Source organism: Urocampus carinirostris, chromosome 3 (genome assembly GCF_059441175.1).
Source record: "Urocampus carinirostris isolate Australia breed hairy pipefish chromosome 3, RoL_Ucar_1.0, whole genome shotgun sequence".
NCBI lineage: Eukaryota > Metazoa > Chordata > Actinopteri > Syngnathiformes > Syngnathidae > Urocampus > Urocampus carinirostris.
In genome coordinates, this window is record NC_142351.1 from 46,341,782 (window position 1) to 46,365,530 (window position 23,749).

Genomic DNA, 23,749 nt, shown 5'->3' on the forward strand with positions numbered 1-23,749 from the left:
TTCCAAGTGTTTATTGTCATATGCACAGTAAAGTTGCGAGCGAAAAAGAAAATAGAAACTAAGAAATGTTTGGCATATCTTGAATCCCAAGACTTTAAACTTCCGAATGATATTTGAAATGATGCATTTGAGTGACATCGTACGGACACCGCATCCGCACGTGTCTACGACACGTATTTGCTTCTTTGCAAGCTGTGGGAATGTTAAGGGGGTAATCAGTTGGACTGAATCATCTGACTGTTTTGTCGACGTTCCCATTGTAGCGCCTTATAATCCGGTGCGCCTTATCTATGGAAGATATAGGACCAAAAACTATTTTTTGGGGGTGCGCCCTATAACCCGGTGCGCCCTATAGTGCGGAAAATACGGTATTCCCAAACCTAGTTTTCTTCTCCAATTTGACACAAAACGAGTACATTATCTCACCAAATTTTGTTTGTGGATTTCACACAAGAAAAAAACAGCAGCAACTAACAAAACGAATCCAACTATTTGCGCAGAAACCGCTGTAAAATACAGTAATACAGCGACTAAACACATGCCCAAAAGGAGTAGGCCAAAGCCGAAGCTTTTAAGTGCCTACCCGTGTTTTTTTTTTTTCTTGCCGGGAAGACGTTCAAAATCAAAACACGAAAACAGAACTTTACCCCACAAAGGAAAGTTAAAAACAAATAAATTACTTGTCAAACTTGTAAAAATAATATGCTAGTGACTCCTATCACATACAGACGCTCCCCTACGTACGACCATTCGATTTACAAAAAACGGTAGATACAATCATTTTTTTCGGGATGTTGAAAAATATCCAGACATTGTTGTTAGATTTTGTATTGTGTGCACATTTTTCCGAGTAGAGGACAGTACTGGAGCGCTTCCTTTCTGCCGCTACCGGCGTGTGGCGCTATGAGGGCATCCAACCTGAAGAAGAAATCCAGCTTCTACTTCCTAGTTTGTGTGTAAACATACTACATGTACTGTATCTCTAGCGCGCTAAGAACCCTGACATATTTATTGTTTAAAATCTCATGTATCCATTCAATAAGGTTGGGGTAAACTGTAAAGTGTAAAGAGGAGGCGAGCTGTTTCTTCAATAATGAAAGTGGGATAAGAAAGCTTGATGCGGTTGAGAAAATGGTTGGATTGCTTTTTTGGGCCACTTTCTACCACGGAGAAGGAAGTCGCCTAGCTATTGAAGATCATCTTCCAAAAGTAAATTGAACTTATTTTCACTTATCTTTATAGAGCATATTATTTAATGAAATGTTTATTTTTTTAGTACAAAACAATACAGGTTACTTATGCAAGCCTTGAACATACTTATATGAACCTTAAACACACAAAATATAACACTGAAGCAACTTACAAGGAAATTCAACTTACGAACCATCTCATTCGTAAGTAGGGCAGCGTCTGTACTACTCAAAGAAACGTTTGATGTATTTATCTTCTTTGTGTGATTTTTTTATCTTAATGTAAAGACATTTACAAGCTCATCATCCAAATCCTTCCAACAGTGAATGCTGTGCGAGGATAATGGACCTTGAAGTTCTGGATCCCCTGACATGATAAAGTGTTTGTTCTGTTGTGAAACAACTGATGAATATGTGTTGGGAATTTGTGCTTACTTGCTTTTTATACTAACAATAGGGATTTAAATTTCATTATTTCTTCAAACATTAACATGTTGGCTTTTATAAACTGTTTTTATGTTCTTTACGCCCAGCATTATGCACATCCTAAATATGTTCTTCTATAATAAGCAATGCTTTATTGCACTTATACATGTATTTCCCTAAATCTGTATACATTAACTCAAAGAAGGCAACATTTATGACCATACATTACATAAAAGGTAATATGGTCAAATAAATATGTGTCTGCATTTACTTATAACTGCAATGTTCTTTGCTAATTTGGATTGTATGCTATTTATATGGGGTCTCCAGGTATTGTTGTTGTTGTCATTTATTAATCCTGAATACGCATCACAAGCAGTGCAAGGCTTCCTGATCATTGTCAAAAAATTTCAGGAAATGGCAAAATGGAAAAAGGAAAAATGAGAAGGCTACATCAACCACAAAAGAAGTAAATAGAAAACAAAAGACATATTCAGAAAGGAGTGAGAAGAAGCATAGCTTACTAGCTGTCACCCTTTACAAAAACATTATTATCATTGCGTATAGTTTCGTTTTCTTAGTTTAGCATAAAAATGGTGAACGTAAAAAAAAGTCTGCTTCAAATAAAGTCCAAACACTAACCGAAACCCCAAGAAGATAAAAAAAGAGTTTATTCAAGCTTGTTTCAGATATGCATGTAATCGCACGGGCATCATCAACGGGCTTACTGCAATCATGACTTTAAGCCAGGAGATCTCAGCAGAATAACAAACTTTCAAATTCCGCACAGCTCCTTTGGGTATCTGTGTGAGCAATGCCCAACTGATTTCAAAAAGTCCTTATGTGTAGTTTCCACTGCGTCTATTAGCTTTCATCATACTTTTAGCGAATGCGTTTGGGGCGGAAGACATGAGGTAAGAGGAATGGGGGTGGGGGCTTTTTCTGTAGAGTGATGTCATTCTCGTATCCGCAGGTTTTCTTTTTGAAAATGATGAAAGCAATAAAAAGCCTGCTTTAAAGAACATCCAAACAATACCACAAACCCGCAGAAAGATTCGAAAAAAGAGAAGTTTATTAAAGCGCGTTTAATCATAACTTTAAGCCAGGAGATTGTGGCAGAGAGTAACAAAGCTCCAAATCCATGCAGCTCAAGTACTATTGAGACTTTTTTAGCACTCAAAATACTAAATCGCCTGTAAAGGGCGATAGCAAAAAACAATAGTGAAGCATATTCGAATGGGTGCTAATTACAGTATCTAGGTAAATGTTCCGCTGAGATCGTTCAAGATTTAAAAATCAGGCATTGATTAAAAGGTAAAGAAAGCCTGCCCCTGTTTACATTGTGTTGGATTTTCGAATCAATAGCAAAAGATGGGTGTTTCCTTTGTCCTGCTGTATTCACAGTTTTTCCTCCACCCTGCACTCTTTTTTTCACCAGCAAAAATTGAACACTATTTGAGATATTCTCCACTTATTACCCGGAAAAAACAATAATAAAGAGAAAATGCATAAAAAATAATTGATGCCTAATAATTTGACAGCATGTCTGGAGCCCCCACGCCACCCCCTGGCCGGGAAGGGAAGCCTGAGTTGTTTATTTCTTCCTATCCTTTCCTTTCTTTCTTTTCATGTCCTTCTCATTTTACGAGCCATGAGTCAACACAGCGCACGTAAATGATATTTCGACACACGGCGCCATGAATAATGCATTTGAATTTACTTTTATGCCAGAGTTAGACCCCTCTCAGCAACCATTCTCTCCATCTACCTTCCCTCCTCGCGATCCCTTCCCCCTTTTATTCTTAGCCCTTTCCCCCCATCTCCCTCCTCTCCTCACTATTCATCCTCATCAGAGCTCAACCTCATTTCTCTTTTCCATAACCCTTCCTTCTCTTATGCCTCTCGCTCTCACTCTCTCCCTCCCTCTCTACCATCATTGCACAGAGGAAACAGTATACAGGATAAGACTCAAGCGTTTCAATATTTCTTATCAAGGTCCTGCTCAGGTGGCTGCTTACTGACACATTTTATAATCAGGAATTGGTGCGCATCAGAGATGCACCTGATTTACAATATACGAGAAGTCTTCCCAGTGCTTCCCATATTATAGGAAGATTCTGGCTGGCCACCGGGGTTTAATTGGTCCTGCAAGTGCCTCATAAACTTATATTATTCAGGCATGAAAATGGGTCAGGGTTTAAAAAGGTGAGAAGGTTGTGGAGGAAATACCGTATTTAATAATTTTATGAAAAATGATTTGGTTTGACTGTTTTTCTGCTCAAAGTAAGCGTTGAAAGTGACAAACACATACCTGTCAACCTCCACGGCTCCATGACCTTACAAACTTGTTTTCCCTTACAAAATACAAAATAATCTTACACCATATTTTTTTTTCAAACGTGTTTATTTATGTAATTTAACATGTTATAATGTATTGTACATGTGTTTCGTTATATCATATATATCGTAAAGTTCTAATGTGTATGATAAATTTTGTTGTGAGATTCTGAGTTGCTCGACATGAATGAGGTATATTATAAAAAAAAAAAATCACAAATTAAGTAGCTTGGACCTTCACCTCAGAAGGAAAAACTACATGCAGATATAATTAAGTAGAATAATACATTTTCTTATTCAAATTATGAATTCATTTTCTGCATTAAATTATTGTTGGTAATATACTGATTAAAGGGATAACCACAAACCTGTCTTTTTTCATTTTCTCCTTTCATACTTCCTTTTTTCTTAACTTATTTATACAACAAAATAATTCGTAATATAATGCATCAAAGCAAGTGAGCCGTTTGTGAGCCGGCTCTCTTTAATGAGTTGAGCCGAAAAAGACGGTTCTCTAAAAAGAGACAGACTTCCTTTCACTACACAACTGCGAACAGTAGCATCAAACCGCTCGCTTCGTTTGCAACAAAAAAAAATGATACTGAGACAGAGGCTTCCACGGCGATCTTGTTTGACTTGATTGATTTGCCGTTTCATGATAGTCGTGTATACCGAATGGTATTCATAATTGACAAATTTGCGTTTTTTTCTGTACAGATTTTCTTGTACGTCATACACGTGTTAAAATGCATAATAAACTTACTTTGTACAGCAAAAACGTACGGATCGACAGGTATGCAAACATTGTTGAATATATCTGGCCATGATTCATATGATTTATTGTCAACAATGAATATAATACTAATAGCAAAATAGTCAAGTTTTTTGTATATGTCTTTATCACAAAAAGGATGTACAGAGCACAACAACAACCCAAAAATATAGTTTTTGTAGTGTAGTGTTTTTTTTCGTGCTGCATGGAAGGACGATGAGCGGCATACAAATACAATTTAAGATTTATTTATTTCATGTCCTTCAAAGTTTCATCACCAGATCCAACAAAGAATTGTTTCCTTCACCGTGCTCCTTTGCCTTTATTTATATCTTTCAGGAGGACTTTCTCTTTTCTACATTCATGTACAAAAACTGTGTGATAATGAGATAAGATCTAATGAGCGTTATTAATAAACACAGTACTCTGTCCGTTCGGGCTACACTGACTTGAATTCAAACGCACCACCTCAATTTCCCGATTGATTTGGGGAAATCTCACAATACCCTCTTCCCCACCTCCAAACATATTCTCCTTGGAGCTATTCAATTTACGTAGGTCACGCTTTTTGACTTTCATTTCTCCCAAAGGTGAGATATTTTCATGCCTGTCATTAAAAAATATAATATTTTAAATAGACATTACCGTTGAAATGTTTGGGGTCACTCAGAGAATTTTGTGTTTTCCATGAAAAAAATTAAACTTTAATTTATCAAATGAGTTGTCCAATGTTTGTGTTCTTTCGCCCATATGAATCACCAGTCTATGAAATGGCTTTTTCTTTGCCACTTTGCCTTCATGGCCAGAATCTCAGAGTTGCCTCTTCACTCTTGATGTTGACATTGGTGTTTGCGAGTACTATTTTAACCAGCTGCTAGTTGAGGACTTTAAAGGAATTTAATTCCCAAACTGGAGATTCTTATGTACTTATCCTCTTGCTTGATTGTGCAGCGGGGCCACACACTTGTCTTTCTACTTTTTTCAGGGCCCATTTGTGTTGTTCTCTGAAGGGAGTAGGAAACACTACTGTGGGAGATCTTGAGTTTCATGGCAATTTCTCACATATAACAGTGGTTCCTAACCCTGTTGTAGCTACCGAACCCTGGCAGTTCCATATGTGCATCTACCAAACCCTACTTTAGTGTAAGAAAATTATCTGATTTATTTTCTTGATTCAAGACATATTCTTTTCACACTGGTACACAAAATGAACCATGCAGTGATAAAAACACTACTGTGCATGAACTCACATTTTACGTAACTGAAAATCTGGGTGACCTACGCTGTTTCCTTTTAGAGAACAGTTGCTGTACAAGTGCTACTCCAATGTAATTTCACTGCAAAGTCAGTTCCTTTTGTCTTCATGTCAAATCCTCAAAAAAGGGTGCTTGAGAAGATTTGTAAAAAATGGTATAAAAAACTCTTTCTTGGCACTATATGGATACTTTTCTATTTGATGACACCAAAATGTTTAGACTAGAACCTGGTTCTGCTGAGTTTCTATTATTAGGTTATAATTAAGTTTTCAGCATTGACCTCTGTTGCCTCAACATCAAACATGAATGGCTTTCTCGTCTAAGCTGGATATAAGTCTCGTCCAGGGAAGTATTCGCGGAAAACGAGGCATATTATTGTGTAAAGACATGATGACTGTGTGTCTTGACCCCCAGAGCATGGGCTCCACCTAAACCCTTTGACTGACTCAACTAACCCTTAGGGCAGGGGTGTCCAATATTTTCAGAAAGCAGGCCAGATTTGGTAAACTGAAAATGTGTAAGGGCCAACTATTCAACCTGGCATTCTTTGATTAGTCTTTGATAAAGTCATCCTCAGTGAAAGGTTTGCAGTGCTCGCGGATTAGCGTCACGACCCTGGGCTTGCCTTTGTAGCATTTTTATTTGAATCGCAGTGTCTCGTGAAAAAGCACTTGTGTTCCGTTTCCAGTGAGCTTTTTTGTTGTTTTGTCTGGCAGTGCCTCTTAATATTAAATTCTTTGAAAACAACCACAGTATCTTGGCTTTTTGGGCAGATACAGTTGTTTTGGATTTCGCTGAAAAGATACTCCAATTTCCACTTGTCCTAGAAGTGGCAGCCCTTTCAGTCAACTTTCCTTTTTTATTCACAGTCACAACGTCTGGATAGGGGTGGGCTAAAAGGCTCACAGAAAGCCATGGGCTAGGTGGCCAAAGGACTACCGCCATCATCTGGTGAAATGGTGTTTTTTATTTAATATTTTTTGTACAAATTTAATTTATACTGCGCTCAACAATACTGTCAGGCCGCATATTATGACAGAGTCCGCGGGCCAGTAAACATTTTAAAACAGCCCGTAACTGGCTCCCGGAACCGGACCTTGAAAATGCCTGCCCTTGGGTTCAATGGAACCTAGGTGAAGAACCATTGTCTTAGAACAAGAATGAACTGTCAAGTTTCACATGAACAATCTCTTTTTTTGGCCTTTCAGAGAGTTTCATCACATCCACAAATGTGATGTTACATCAGTGGTGGGATGTGAGGGTCTGCAAGGCCTTCTCTGCTGGCCTAAGAAATATCTGAATCATGTGATGTTAAATATATTTTGTCAATACTTAACGTTAATTAATATTTAATGTTTTTTGTGTGGTTTGCCTGAATAAAGCCACAAATCTTAGTAAACATCGTAGACAATAATACAATTTCATTATTACTTGTTGCAGAAATCTGCCCAAAACCCTGCAATATTGTATGTGCAGGTGTCCCTGCAGCACAACAATGTTGTGATATCGCTGTGGGTTCAGCCAATAAAATTTTGAATTTAGGACTACAATCGTGACACAAGATGTCGCTGTGTTGTGTTACTCATTTAAACTTTGAACTTTTTTATACTACGCAACTTTAATGTCCACTTCAAGCAAATAAGAATCCCCGAAAACACACAACATGTTCATTAAAATGTTGAGTATACAGTGCAACGACAAATAAACTATGTAATACAAGAATAAACTTTACATTTGTTACGTAAAACAGATGGCATGAAAAGTCAGGAAACTAAAAATATTTACAACAGTAGAAAAAAAGTACAAAACAGTTTCAACCTTGTTTCTCCTCAACAAATTTGAAGTCAACAACACAGAATGGAAAAAAATGTGTCGTTCGATTTAGTTTATTCGAGAACGACAAATCAATGATTCAGACTGGCGTGAAGGCATAGGTGTAAACTGCACGGTCTGCCACTCCGTTCTATATACTTAAGGAAGGTCAGTTTTATAGCAATGCATTCAGTGGTGCGGTGTTTCAATCTACCAACCCACCCGCTGCCTGCAATATGATTAGACAGCTGGTTGAAATGTGACATTGATGAGCGGCCCTAAGTTTAACATGTTTTAACTCTGCGCAACCTGAAAAAACTTTTAGCTTGAGCGTTTCGCACAAAAAACTTGCCCAGCGAACAACCACATTGCCTGCGTTTTCAATAAAGAGAGTAAAAATGTGGTGCTGAAATCACAAGCAATTAAAAAAATTGCTGAGAGCAGGAAAACACTTGATTGGACACGGACCCTAACGGTAGCTAATAAGTGGTTCCTTGCATTAACCTCCTGTAAACCGTCGAAGAAGAACCCGCATCCTGTCATAGCAGCAATCCCAAAAGCAGCTGTGCTGATATTTAACCATACCTGTCATCCTGTACGGTTTTGCCGTACAAAGTACGTTTATTATGCATTTTAAGACGTACAAGAAAATCTGTACGGAAAAACGCAAATTTGTCAATTATGGGTACCATCCGGTATACACTGACTATCACAAGACGGCAAATCAATCAAGTCAAACGAGTTTGCCGCGAAAGCCTCTATCTCGGTATGGTTTTTTTCATTGTAAACGAAGCGAGCGGTTTGATGTAGTGAATTGAAGTCCGTCTCTTTTTAGAGAACCAGCTTTTTTAGCTCAACTCATTAAAGAGAGCGGGCTCTCAAACGGCTCACTCTCTTTGATGCATTATATTCCGAATTAACATGTTGTATAAAGAAGTTAAGAAAAAAAGAAAGTATAAAAGGAGAAAATGAAAAAAGACAGGTTTGTGGTTATCCCTTTAATCAGCATATTACCAACAATAATTTAATGCAGAATATGAATTCATAATTTGAATAAGAAAATGTATTATTCTACTTAATTGTATTTGCATGTGTTTTTTCCTTCTACAGTGAACGTCCAAGCTACTTCATTTTTGAACTTTTTTTATAATAAACCTCATTCATGTCGAGCAACTCGGGATCTCACAACAAAATATGAATTAACAATTTATATGATATAACGAAACACATATACAATATCACATGTTAAACTACATAAACACGTTTGAAAACAAAATATGGTGTAAGATTTTTTTTGTATTTTGTAAGGGAAAATAGGCATGGAGCCGTGGAGGTTGACAGTTATGTTTAACACTGTTATTTACCAAATCACCAATATGAGTCGGTTTACTCGCCGATATGATACTTTAAAATAATACATCATCAACATGGTAATAGCAATAGTTATTTTTAGTCAAATTAGATGACAAGCAGATTTGTTTTGCAAAAAACTCTTCCGTTTACCATGCTTATGGGTGTGACTTGTTTGCTATGTCATTGCCTTTCATAACTAGTGTATTCATGATACAATAGTCTACAAGGGAACACGCTCGTCAAAGATCTAGTTTCCTTATTTTGCTCAAAAAAATGCACCGGATCAGTTGAATTAAAAATGCACAAAACTCCACCCATCAGGGTTAACAAAATTCGAAGGAAAACAGAATTGTGTTATTCCATGTGGAAATAGGAAGCCAAGTTTTCTGTCTCTGATGGTTGCAGCAAATGACGCCAGCACATTTAGGTTTGATATTTTCATGTATTTAAAGGAAATGATCTTCACAAGAGAGGCATGAATGCAACACTGATGAAGACGACAACAAATTTATCGCCTGTAACTTGATGTACTCGAATAAAGTCATCAGCAGCAAGCAGCCGGATATAATGGAGCTAAGGTGTAAACACCGCGAGGGGAAGTCGATAAATCCCTCACAGGGCCAAACTGCCATCATAAATACTTCATTAACAACTGAAGTTGAATCAAAAGTAGGCCTATATATACATTTAAGAATCAGAACAGGGTTTCTCCAGAATGTTTAAGTTGCCTGTGCTGGTGTTGTTCTATCCAACAAAAATACAAATACACATTAAATAGACATACACATTTGCATGGGAATGTTTTGTCCCTAAGTGGGTCCATTTCATTTTCCATCCGGAGATTAGTTTCATTCTTGAATGTAGATGGCTTAAACATTACTGTTTGAAAGAAAATAGGCTCTTTTCTTTCTCCTTTGCTTATATCTTGGTAGTTATGATCGTTATTCCCAGGGCCACACGGCGGCGCAGTGGTTAGCGCGTGTGCGGCACAGTTCTGAGGTCTTGCGATCATACCTCCTGAGTGGAGTTTGCATGTTCTCCCTGTGCTTGCATGAGTTTCCTCCGGGCACTCCGGTTTCCTCCCACATTCCAAAAACAGTGTGGGTGAACGAGTGAGTTGTCTGTCTCTGTGTGCCCTGCGACTCGCGGGCAACCGGTTCAGGGTGTCTCCTGCCCACTGCCCGAAGATAGCTGGGATGGGCTCCAGCACCCCCGCAACCCTACTGAGGATAAGCGGTGCAGATAATGGATGGATGTTATTCCCATTTGGCAGAAGTACTCATGGATGATAATGCTGTAGCGTATCTAGCAATTTGAAAGTAATTGTGCTACCGGAAGCTGAATAGAGTTGTCCAAAACCTCACTTTCCCACCATTGAATGCTTTCTGTGCTTTTATTTCTTGGCTGCAGGAAAGATCGTGGAAATCGAGCATCCTCGAGAGATGTGCTTGAATTCGAATCCCCTGCAAAATCTTTTCATGAGACTTTCCTTCTCATGAATGCACACTATGTTTTCGACGGAACGGGTGTCATGATCGTAGTCTGTATAAGGTGTTTATGAAGGAATATGGATTGGCTTGATTAAAATAAACAAACAAAAAATAAGATCATAGTCTTTATGTTCAGGCTTTGCCATCCGTTTTAGTTATGTGCGCTGGCCCTTTAAGAAAAGAGCAGGTGGAGGCTAGAGAGCAAAGTGCATGTACTATTTGGACACAGCAGACGGCCATACTTGTTTGTAACAGTGTGTACGGTTCTGAAAAAGCATTCCCTGTAAATATGAAAGTAATAATATGTTTACGTTGAAAAGCTACATTTAATGTTTCTTGCTACCACATGTGAAAGCGTCGTTTATAAATGTCATTGTTTTGGTCTCCTGACTTTCTGTTGCGCTAGCGCGACATGCTATCCTCCTACCTAAAATGTTTTCGTATTGTTTTTAGAGTTTCACACCTGCCATATAAAAACGGGTCAAAACCATCCAGGCGTTTGTGACTTTTGTGTGGAGGTGTTTAATGGCTGGATAGTGGAAAAAGTTTCCATAAGGCCATAATCAGCACCCTTTTGTGCAGTGCGCCTTATGTATGTGTTAAATACAGAAAGAATACCCGTTACGGAGACTGTGCCTTTTAACATGGTGCGCCCTATGGTCGTGAAAATACCGGAGATAAACTAAATTTTGTCAACATAAACCAACCATGTAACCTAGAAAAAGAATGTAAGGAAAACAAAACTAAGTCACTGCTTGTAGTCCTACTTTTGTGGGAGAAGAACAGTTGTTTGGGAAGAACAGAATTTTGTGGAATTGAAAAATAAATTTGGGTTACTATTCCTTCAATTAAAAGGCTACTATCACAAAAACATAAAACTGGGGACGAGTCATAAGGTCATAAACCTGTTTGAAAGAGCCTATTGTTGGGAATTAATTATCAAAATGTACCGTTTACCAAATTGTTTGAATTAGTCATGTGACTCCATTAACCAAACACAACCTACATTCACCCAATAATTTATGCACGCTCGTTTCTTGAGAGAAAAATTATCAGGAAAGCCGACATTTGCACACGAGGCGGATTTATTTTCCCTAACTGAAGAACTAAGTGTATTTCATCTGAGACGGCCGAAGAAGTGACGACGTTGGAGTCTGTGGGAAGCCCTCTTCTGAAGTTCTTTAGCTTTCTCCTATTGGCTATCTTCTTCCCGCATGATGACGTCTCGGGTCCTCCCATGGGCGTGCCAAGCCGTTGTTTTGCGCCCACCGTTCTCACAACACAGCGCCTTGATGTCTGGCTTCTCAAAACAACGCCTGCGTCAACAACGTCTGGATGTGCTGATATGCTATCAGCAGTACCTCCCGTTCCTGTAAACAACATCTTCCACCAGCCTGCCCTGACCTTGTACAGTGCATCCGGAAAGTATTCACAGCGCTTCACTTTTTCCACATTTTGTTGTGTTACAGCCTCATTCCAAATTGTATTAATTTAATCTCTTATCTCAAAATTCTACACAAAATACTCCATTATGACAATGTGAAAAAGTTTTTTTTTCCTTTTTTTGAATTTATTAAAAATAGAAAACTAAGAAATCACATTTACATAAGTATTCACAGCCTTTGCTTAATACTTTGTTGATCCACCTTTGGCAGCAAATACAGCCTCAAGTCTTTTTGAATATGATCCCACAAGTTTAGCACACCTATCTTTAGGCAGTTTTGCCCATTCTTCTTTGCAATAAGTCTCAAGCTCAATCAGGTTGGATGGGAGACGTTTGTGCACAGCCATTTTCAGATCTCTCCAGAGATGTTCGATCATATTCAAGTCTGGACTCTGGCTGGGCCACTCCAGAACATTCACGGAGTGGTTCTGAAGCCAATCTTTTGAGATCTTGGCTGTGTGCTTTGGTCGTTGTCCTGCTGAAAAATGAACCTTCGCCCCAGCCTGAGGTCAAGAGCGCTCTGGAGCAGGTTTTCATCCAGGATATCTCTATATATTGCTGCATTCATTTTTCCTTCTATCCTGACTAGTCTGCCAGTTCCTGCTGCTTAAAAACATTCCCACAGCATGATGCTGCCACCACCATGCTTCACTGTAGGGATGGTATTGGCCTTGTGATGAGCGGTGCCTGGTTTCCTCCAAACATGGTGCCTGGCATTCACACCAAAGAGTTCAATCTTTGTCTCATCAGACCAGAGAATTTTGTTTCTCATGGTCCGAGAGTCATTCAGGTGCTTTTTGGCAAATTCCAGACGGGCTTCCATGTTCCTTTTACTAAGGAGTGGCTTTCGTCTGGCCACTCTACCATACAGGCCTGATTGGTGGATTGCTGCAGAGATGGTTGTCCTTCTGGAAGGCTCTCCTCTCTCCACAGAAGAACGCTGAAGCTCTGACAGAGTGACCATAGGGTTCTTGGTCACCTCCCTTTCTAAGGCCCTTCTTCCCCGATTGCTCAGTTTAGATGGCCGGCCAGCTCTAGGAAGAGTCCTGGTGGTTCCAAATGTCTTCCATTTACGAATAATGGAGGCCACTGTGCTCATTGGGACCTTCAAAGCAGCAGATTTTTTTCTGTATCCTTCCCCAGATTTGTGCCTCAAGACAATCCTGTCTCGCAGGTCTACAGACAGTTCTTTTGACTTCATGCTTGGTGTTTGTGCTCTGACATGCACATTCAACCGTGGGACCTTATATAGACAGGAGTGTGCCTTTCCAAATCATGTCCAATCAACTGAATTTACTGCAGGTGGACTCCAATTAAGCTGTAGAAAGATCTCAAGGATGATCAGTGGAAAAAAGATGCACCTGAGCTTCATGGAAAAGGCTGTGAATACTTATCTAAATGTGATTTCTTAGTTTTCGTTTTTTAATAAATTCAAAAAAAGGAAAAAAAAACTTTTTCACATTGTCATAATGGAGTATTTTGTGTAGAATTTTGAGGTAAGAGATTAAATTAATACAATTTGGAATGAGGCTGTAACATAACAAAATGTGGAAAAAGTGAAGCGCTGTGAATACTTTCCGGATGCACTGTACATTGAACTAAAGCACAGTATTATATTAAAATGAATAATTTCTAGTTAATCACATAAAATTCTTTATAGTCAAATGTATAAAATCCTTTACTATAGAGGTAAAACTTTTAGAGCAATTTCCAATATGTATGAATGTTTGATGGCATGTAGTTGGAATTCATCACTCTATATCAAAAGACAATGGGAAAAGGGGATGGATTCCAAAAAACACAGGATGAGGGGTGGAATATATGTCAAACACAGTGCACGTCCACTAGCTCCCAGATTTTGAGGGAATTTAACTGGAAGAACCTGGTCAAATTTGTCTACCATCCCCAAAAAGAAGAGAGGTTTTCTGGAGATTCAACCATGCTGGTGTTAGGTTTAAGTCCCCATCATTTTTAATAAAACGCTCTGAAATAAAAAAAGACATAGAGAATCGGTCATTGAGAATTGGTTATTTTATTAATCATTATAATGAGAGCGGCGGAGACCAGGCTGTTACAAATCTCCTCCTCACTCTGAACAAGTCCCCGAACCCTCCCTTCTAATATTAAGGTTCTTGGTGAAAAACAACTTGAGTTAGGGCATGCACAGGTCAGGGTGCACCCACTGGGATGTGAAACAGACAGAAACTCATGGCCTTAAAGAACAGCTTACGGCTGAAAACTATACAAAAAGGGCTGAGAAAACTTATAAGATATTAATGTCAACTGTAGGATAAATATATGTATATAATTCCAACAGCTGGAGAACATGTGGAGAGGAAGATGTGGACCACATGCATATTCTTTGGCTTTGCCCAAGAATTCAAGATTACTGGGGAAAATTATAGTTTGCTTTGAAGAAAATATTGGTATATGGAAAACAATTCAAGGTGCTCTATTTAGACCATTTAACTGTTGAAATATTACAGGGAAGAGATGAGTACCTGGTTAAAAATTTACTGACAGCTAGCAAAACAATAATAACATGATTATGGCACGCACAAGATCTCTCCACCTTGGAGCAATGGGTGTACATTGTGGAGGAAATATTTGTAATGGAGAGAACCATATTTCGTATAAGAATACAGGAGACCCAATTTATGAATAGAATAGAAAGTGCTATTACCTGCAACACACTCTGACAAACATGCCTAAGTGAATAAGGTGTCAGTCTATAATCTGCGCAACAGATTCAGTTTATCCATGATGTCGTTCCTGCGTATGTATAAACCTAATCTCTCTCTGTTTCTCTCGTGTCAGTGAATAAAACTATGACACAACTCGTCTAGCGGCGCATTATGTATACCAAACATGTTTTCGATAAAATAACAATCCTGCAAAGACATTATTTTAACGGCCTTTTTTCTGTAACTGTAACGGAGACCAATTACATTTCATTTGTACGCCGATTACACGTATTCAGTTACTCCCAACCCATGGTCAGACAAACGCTTTATTTCACCGACACAAATAATTTTTCTATTCGATTTCCGAAAACATTCAAATAGCTGGTACTTCAGACGAACGGTTTTGAAGCTCCCATGTCTGTGCTCATTATTACTCATTATTATAGTAGCGTTTTAAATGCTGAAATCATGCTGAGCGCTGACAATCAGGAAAGCCGGGCTGCATAATCTGCACGCTCCTCATCATCCATAGAGTAGTTCTCCATTCATAATTCACGGATTCACCCCAACCCCCCTTCCCATTACATCTAATGAAAGCCACTGACCTGAAAATACTGCGTGAATGAGCTTGTTCCAATGCGAGGCCAGCATTGTTTTGCACCGCTCTCTACATGCTACTGGAATCCGTGAGAGGCCGTTTGGGAAGTAAATCATACTTACTCTCACATATAACATATCACACATGCATAACTATATTCTCACACAAACACAGCCAATACCCATGCAAAAACAGTACTATATTCTCTCACTCCTACTACTATACTCTCATACACTCACGACTATATTATACAAGACTACTATTCTCTCTCACAATTACTACTACTATTCTCTCATACTCACACTACTACACTCTCATACACACACCACCATACCGTCATTTTCAAACTTCTATACTCTCTCACACATAATACTATACTTTCATACTGAAGGATTTTATACATTTGACTATAAAGGATTTTATATGATTGAATACAAGTTACATTTATTGAGTTTAATACAAGATATTCACTGACTGGGCTTTACTTCAATGACAGGTCACGCTGTTCCAAATGCAGAATATTTTGACTAGGGAATTTTGATAACAGGACTCTGACTGAGAACGGCAGGCGTTGTTTTGAAAACAAGGCCCTGATGACGTAGAAACACTCGGTGTTGTCTTGAACATTCCAGACATCGCGGCGAGGTGGTGGAGCCCACGTTGGGCTTCCTTGGCATGCCCATGGGAGGAGCCGGCACACCATCTTGCGGGGAGACGTGGGCCAATAAGGAGAGAGCTAAGGGACTTCAGAAGAAGGCTTCCCAGAGACTTCAACAACACTAATTCAGCCGTATTTGATGGAGTACACTTAGTTAAATGGTTGATGAAATTAAATCTGCCCCCCTGTGAAAATGTCGGCTTTCTTGTTCATCTTTTCCATCAAGAAACGAGCGCGCACAAATTGTTGGGTGAATGTAGGTTGTGTTTGGATAATGGAGTCAGATAACTAATTCGAACAATTTAGTAAACGATACATTTTGATATTTAATTCCCAACAAATTGCACATTACAATACATATTACTGTTCTCTCTAACTCTCACCACTATACTCTCTCTCACATACTACGGACCACTTATAGACACACTATTATACGCTCTCATGCATACTACTACACTCTCATATGCACATTACTATATGCTCCTACACATACCACTATACTCTCATTCATGCACTGATATACTCTTCCACACATATTACTATACGTTCAAGCACGCACTATTATACTCTCTCACAAATATTACTATAGTCTTATACACACAATATTATACTCTCTCAAACAATTTATTTTACTGTCATACACCCACTACTGTACTCTATCTCACATATTACTGTACTTTTATACACATACCAATATACTCTCTTCCACACAAATTACTATACTCTCATACACACATTGCTATACTTTCTCACACATACTATTATACCCGGACAAGAGCAAGGACCGTCAGCTGTCCACTTGCTGCAGCCTTCAAAATGTTTTTTTTTTTTTTTCAACTTTTAGGCTGTCTGGTATCCGGCCCTTTTGGAGGATGTTATGATGGGGTCTGGTGAGTCACTTTTCAGAAGAGGGTGCCTAATAGGTTTAGAATTGGGACATGTGTATCCAATCACCACACACCAGTCACTAAAAACCCAAAGCCTTCATTAGGACATTTTGGACACACCCTGTAGTAGGGTTATTCACGATCAGCAACACCCTTTCCCAGTTTACTTCTGATTTGTGAGGTTTGTTTTTTTGTTGGTCCAGACAATTTTATTGTGATCTTTGACCATTTTTTGGTTTCTTTGTTGAGGAGTTTTGTGATTAGATACCATAATCTTTCTGCACCTTTCTATGCATCCTGCGTTTGGGTCCACCGCAAGTATAGTCATGTTTGTACATGGGTTGGACTGTGGCTGTATGAGAGTGGAGTTGTGCATGTTTGAGAGTATGATGTTATATGTGAGAGCAAGTATGACTGACTTCTCAAGGGGCCTCTCATAGGAAACGTAAACCTAAAGTCATCATTTGTACCTTGGAAGCTCAATTTTAGGAAAATGCAGCATGCAACTGCAAGACCCAATCACATTTATATGTATGTCGTAAACGTAGCTTTAAAACATCGAGTGGTGGCTTTTGGTTGTGTTTCTATTAGGTTCCAAATGATATTTTCATGTCCGTTTGGAATTGGAAAAGCTCTCTAATGTTCCTTTTTTTTATGACCCGAAAATACAATTCCCTGGAGTGTTCAAAAAGTGCAGAGGCAGAGAATATGCTGTGACATTTATTTTATTATGTTTGTAAATTGAAACACACAGTCGATGCACATTAATAATACTTATGGAGTTACCTGCACGGATATTTTGGTGGGCTAGTGCTGCGAAGAAAATGAAGGGGTTGCTTATGTGCTCTCCTTTATCCTAAAAAGCATACATGTAATTAAATATGCACTATATATATATATATATATATATATATATATATATATATATATATATATATATATATATGTATATATATATATATATACATATATATATATATATGTATATATATATATATATATAAAAAGGTTTTCGAAATTTTACGACCAAGGTTTACAGCGGATCCAACATGATTGAATAACACTGGGAGTCCTTGATGCAAAAACTGCCGGTTTTCCATGTTGTTTCTAAAACAGGGAAACTCATTTTAGCTCTGGGGCCATATGGTAGCAAAAAAACCTTTTCGCTGGTGAGAGAGAGAAAGAAAGAAAGAAAGAAAGAAAGAAAGAAAGAAAGAAAGAAAGAAAGAAAGAAAGAAAGAAAGAAAGAAAGAAAGAAAGAAAGAAAGAAAGAAAGAAAGAAAGAAAGAAAGAGAAGGAAAGAAAGAAAGAAAGTAAGAAAGAACGAAGGGAAAGAGACAGAAAAAGAGAAAAATAAAAAGGCAAAAATAGTAAGAAAGTGTGAGAAAGAGAGAGAGCAAATGACAGGAAAAAAGAGGAAGAGAGAAAGAAAATAATGCAGCTACTGTTGCTTTGGGAGTGGCGCTTAATTTTGGCGACATCAAGAGGACATATGTCAAGCTGCATCTAATTTTTTTCTCATATGCCTCTCCCAGTGTTGTCTAACGAGACGAATTCAAACCCTGGGTGGGCCTTTCGACAGAACTTGTGGTCAGGTCGTTTTCTTTTCCTCTGTCATTGCTTCTATGGATGTAGTTATTGTTTTGGACTTTTTGCCTGTTGTTTGGCACCCGCTTGGTTTTTTCCCGTTTGTTTGTTACTTTTCTCCATGAATTCCCACTGTCATGCCATGTTTGTTGTCTTTTGTTACCAAATTCTGGTTTGGGCATGTCACTGGTGGTTTACTGCACACTTGTTTGTTACTTTGTTCCTTGCACTTTACATTTCTGGTTTTGATCTTTGTTTTTTGGTTTAATTTAATCAGGTTTGATTTTGTTAGGACATGTCATTTGTTTAGTCCCCCTAGTTTATTTGTTACGCTGTTCCTGGTTTTGTTAATGTATATCAACCTTTTTTTGAGCACGCCAGCCTCGGTTTCTGCTTCCCCTCCCTGCGGTCCATCACCTAAGAGAGGGGAATGATGCAATGTTCAATAAAAAAAAAATATATTCCAACATGTTTTGCACAACTTTGGGTAACTTCAGCCACCTTAAAATTAATAATAAAGTAATAAGGTCAGTAGTTGTCTATCACCCGGTGTTTCTCAACATTTTTCGAGCCAAGTTATCTTGGGGCACGCTGTCCCTCAAAAATGTTTTCAAATTAATTACCTGGACCATTTTAAATAAGAGTAATTAAAGTTTAAATCAGGAAAATGATTTGCCAGCGTTTTACTTTAAAAAAGTTTTTTTAGTAATTTTTGCAGTATAATCTTAAACATTTTCATCAAACATGATATGTTATTAAACACATTTCCCTATATTATCTCATGAACATTTAATCAGTTTATCCCCCCTCCCCAAAAATAGTAATATTCTGCCACCTACTGATATAGGTGAGTGTTGCAGTTAATCGACTGATCACAGGAAGAAGGCAAACGTCCTAAAAAATGGCATGCTTTTTTTCTCTCCAAAGATAAAAGTGGTCATTTTCCTGGGGCACACTAGACAAGGTGTATTATTTGTTATTGCAACAACAGCCTGGTCGTCCTGGAAGGGGGATTACCTTATGTGCGATCCCTTCTCAAGGTTTCTTCATTTACCCCATTTTTAGGTTTTGAGTTTTTCCTTACCCATTATGTAGGTTTTAGATCGGGGATGGTGTAATAATAGCCTCTAGTTTGCAATAATATGTGGACTGTGCAGACCTTTGAGACTCTTTGTGATTAAGGGCTATACACATAAACATGACGTGGCTTGACTAGTGTGCCCCTCACACTGGTTAAAATATACAGTCTTAATCCGTATTTAACTGTCTTAATTCAATTCATGCGCAGATTGTGGACATTTTCGGCCTAATGTTTTCTCATTTTTGTAAACGAAAAACCCCAATAAGAATCTTCACAAGTACGCACCACCTAGTGCCTGTTTGTGCACACCGCTATAACTAATGTGACCCTCCAGCAGTGTTTTCCCCAAATCTTCCGACACCCTTTCGCAATAACCTGGAGACACACCGTGAATCTTCCGATTCCCTATAACGCTTCGCAAACACACGGTTTATCTTTTGCATAGATTTAGAAAGAAATAGGACCGATCATTTTACATAAACTGTTCTCCAGTCAAAGAAAGTTCAGGGCTCTCCTTTTTCCCCCGTCTCTTGTAAAACATGACAGGCTTTCACATTAAATATATAGGCTGTTTAATCTCAGCTAAATGCATTAGTCACCGTGTTAGCCCGAAGCAGAGACTGTGTTCACGGCCCATCATTGGCTGTGATATCTCAAGCTACTATATCCCTCTAAGCTAGTTTCACTGAGAGCATTTCTTGTTGCAGTTAAGTGCATATTTAAGAGACGTTCTAGTTTATCCTACATAGTTATTCATATCAGCCTCTTTGGTGATAACACTTTAAGGATATAGCCTTCCTCCAAAAAGTGGAATAAGAAAAGGAATCTCCAACATTGTCAACACATACTGTAACCAAGCTTTTATAAGACTAAAATGAGTCGTATGGGATGATGAGTCATGTTCAATAGAACAACACAGAACATTACAAAGAAGGGAAACTTTATTTCCAAGTCAGACTGTCAAATTCAAGACAAGTCATGTGTATTTGTATAGTCCTTAATCACAAAGAGACTCAAAGGGCTGCACAGATCAAAGACTATTGGGTTTTTAAGGGTTATTGATCTATCTTCGTTATTCATTATCCATTATCCGTTATCGGTCAGTTCATAATATGTACAAAGCCTAGGAGCCGGGACACTTATTCTCAGCCAAAAGGCCAAGATAAGGTCCTAGCCCTAAAGCCTTGCTGCGATCATTGCGAATGCACCGTTCCCGGAGGTACTGCAATACCGGGCCGATGCATGGAGTGGACAGAGCAAGCTCATATTCCATCTCCGAAATGCAAAAATCAAAGAACCAATAGGCCAAGCAAAGCTAAGGTCCTAGGATAGTCCAAATGGCCAAGCTAAGGACCTAGCATCAAAGCCAAAGGCCAAGCTAAGGACATAGCATCAAAGCCGTCATAGAAGAATTTCTTGCTGTACACGCAAAGCCAAACCAAAACTTAGCTGAAGTCAGACTATTATTACAGACTATTAAGACACCATCCCCTGATAATGTCAACATAAAATATAGGTTATTCATATACTATAGAATAGAAGCGTGTTTTAAGCTTAGAATTAATCTAAGAATTTCCCATACTTGCACGCGCAACGATGCAATGATGATTTGAGCAAGAAGATGGAGTCAGTGAGTAAAATATTTTTTTAAATTACAGACCAACAAGCCCAAGTGAGTAATATTTGACCAGCATGCAACAACACAGCACACAAACATGGCAGCGACTTCTGTAGGGTTTCCACCTATATAAAAGAAATACAAATTTATTGACTCATGATTTGTTTTTGTAAGAAAAAACATTGATCTGATGGTTATGTATATTGGCCAAATATTCAAATCAATGTTTTGTTATTTTTACTCAATGAAAGTTTTTGTACCACCAGGAGGCACTAACTATTACACACTTAAACAAGGTGCGAAAATAATTATTTGGTAAAAATGTACAAAAACAAACCACTGCAAACAAGAAAGATACTTAAGTGTTTACGGGTTTGGCTATGTGTGTAGGTTTCTGCAAACCGCTACTGCTCACCCAAACAAATTGCTCTGGGTACTTGGCTGGCGTTTTGGGGTTTTTACAGTTTTTTCTGTGGGTTTTCACCATAGACTGTCTTAACAATGAACATAGATTGTTTAATGAGCTTTCACATCCAGAATTCCATAGACATAAGGCCAAACAGGATGTCTTGGTGAAACGCTGTGACTGTAAACTGTGCCATATATATTCTGAACTGAACTTTGCCACTCTGTTTCTCTTTGACTTGACATATAAACTTTCTAAATTAAAAAAGAAATTCAAAACTCACCTGAAAGGGAAGCAGCAGCTGCAGGGATATGGAGGTAGAGTTGTGTCTTTATTATTCAATCCGGGAAAAAAAGTTGTTTCAATTAAACACCATATTTTCAATCCAAAATATTGTTTCAAAACAAAAAAACATATATTTGACACTCAAAAAATTGCATGTGAACCCTTTTTGGATTGAAAATGTTTTCTTTGATCGAAGTAATTGTTTCTGTGTTTGGGTCATGTTTTGGGCAGCACATTTTTTTTATTCAACCAAAACAGAAGTTGTTTCAATCAAAATAAACATTTTCAATCAAAGAAAAAAATGTTAAATGCAAAAAATATTATTTTTTGAATGAATCATTTTGACACAAATATCCCGCAGTGGGCGTGTGCTTCCCCATTGGTCAGACATGTTTGAGTGACAAATCTCTTCACCAACAACGTCTTTCTGACGAGGAAATCACGGTTGCCACCACTCCATGGTGGAGTTGTTGGTCAAGTCATGTTTATTTGTTTAGCCCTTTATAACAAGAAGTCTCAAAGGGCTGCACATACCAAAGACTATTACAGACGATTATTACACCATCCCCTGATGTAAAACCCACATGAGGGCAAGGAAAAACTCAAAACTTCAGCATGATAAGGTATGATATATATTTGTATGACATGATCCTGAAAAAGGCATTTTTTGAAGGTATATGTTTTGGAAAAGTAACATGTTTACCTTTTGGTTGCAACTCGTGTTCTGCAGGGTGAGACTATTTTTTCATGTGTTCATGTAATTCGTGGTGTCACCACAGGAATTACCGGGCATTGTCCTTTCAAACCGCATTGAATGGGCATTTTAAGGAAATTGGGGAAGGAGCTAAGTATTGATCCCCGTACAATATAATCGATCTCGTCCAGAAACTTGAATGCTTAGTATCGATAATTTTGATACTTTGATTGATCCGCTCAGCCCCATCTGATTGTATTAGGAGAAACGAGATAAACTATTTTGAAATGACAAAACAAATACCCTTTAGAATTACTCCATTGGTAGATTTTGCTCTGTCTAATGGCGATGTTTCTATTTTTAAGATACGTTAACTCATATTTTACTAATAAAATTAAAACAATTATACACAAAATAAGCAAAATAAGATGTAAATATAAAAAAAACATTAAAATTTCATAGGAAAATAAATACTTCAATAGGTCACAAATTAATCCAAAACCAGCTGGGGCAGCAGTTAAAGAGACAGTGTGTATTGTCTAGTGCCTCCTTGTGATAAAAAAGTCATACATTAAAAAAAGAATATTGATTTAAACCAATGGGCAGCATGGCGGCGCAGTGGTTAGCGCTTGTGCGGCACAGTTCATGTCATGGGAACCTGTCGTGGGTTCAAATCCAGCTCCAGACTTCCTGTGCGGAGTTTGAAGGTTCTCCCCGTGCTTGCGTGGGTTTCCTCCGGGCACTCTGGTTTCCTCCTGCGTTCCAAAAACATGCATTTCAGGTGAATTGGCCGGTCCAAATTATCCCTAGGTGTGAATGAGCGAATGAGTTGTCTGTCCCTGTGTGCCCTGCGATTGGCTGGCAACTGCCCACTGCCCGGAGATGGCTGGGATGGGCTCCAGCCCCCCCCGCGACCCTAATGAGGATAAGCGGTACGGCTGATGAGATGAGATGAGATTTAAACCATTTAAATAGCCTATAAGACCATAAATAGATTTGTTTTTTTTTTTTTAAAATACACAAAGGGCAAGAAATTTCTATTAGTTTTACATATCATAAGAACGTGAGCCTCACCTAGAGGGAGATGACATACAGTATGGTCTTCCATCTTGCTGCCACAGTTAACCCCAAAAATAAAAGACTGGCGAGCGGCTAATAAAAAAAAAATTAA

The 23,749-nt window shown here is 38.3% G+C and overlaps 1 non-coding gene across 1 annotated transcript; it reads right to left on the reverse strand.

Annotated features, from left to right (window-relative positions):
* Positions 1 to 20,772: 20,772 nt before the first annotated feature.
* LOC148369852 (U2 spliceosomal RNA) lies at positions 20,773 to 20,957 on the reverse strand. Its single transcript, XR_015850158.1, has one exon. It is a non-coding gene; the product is annotated as a U2 spliceosomal RNA (small nuclear RNA).
* Positions 20,958 to 23,749: the final 2,792 nt, after the last annotated feature.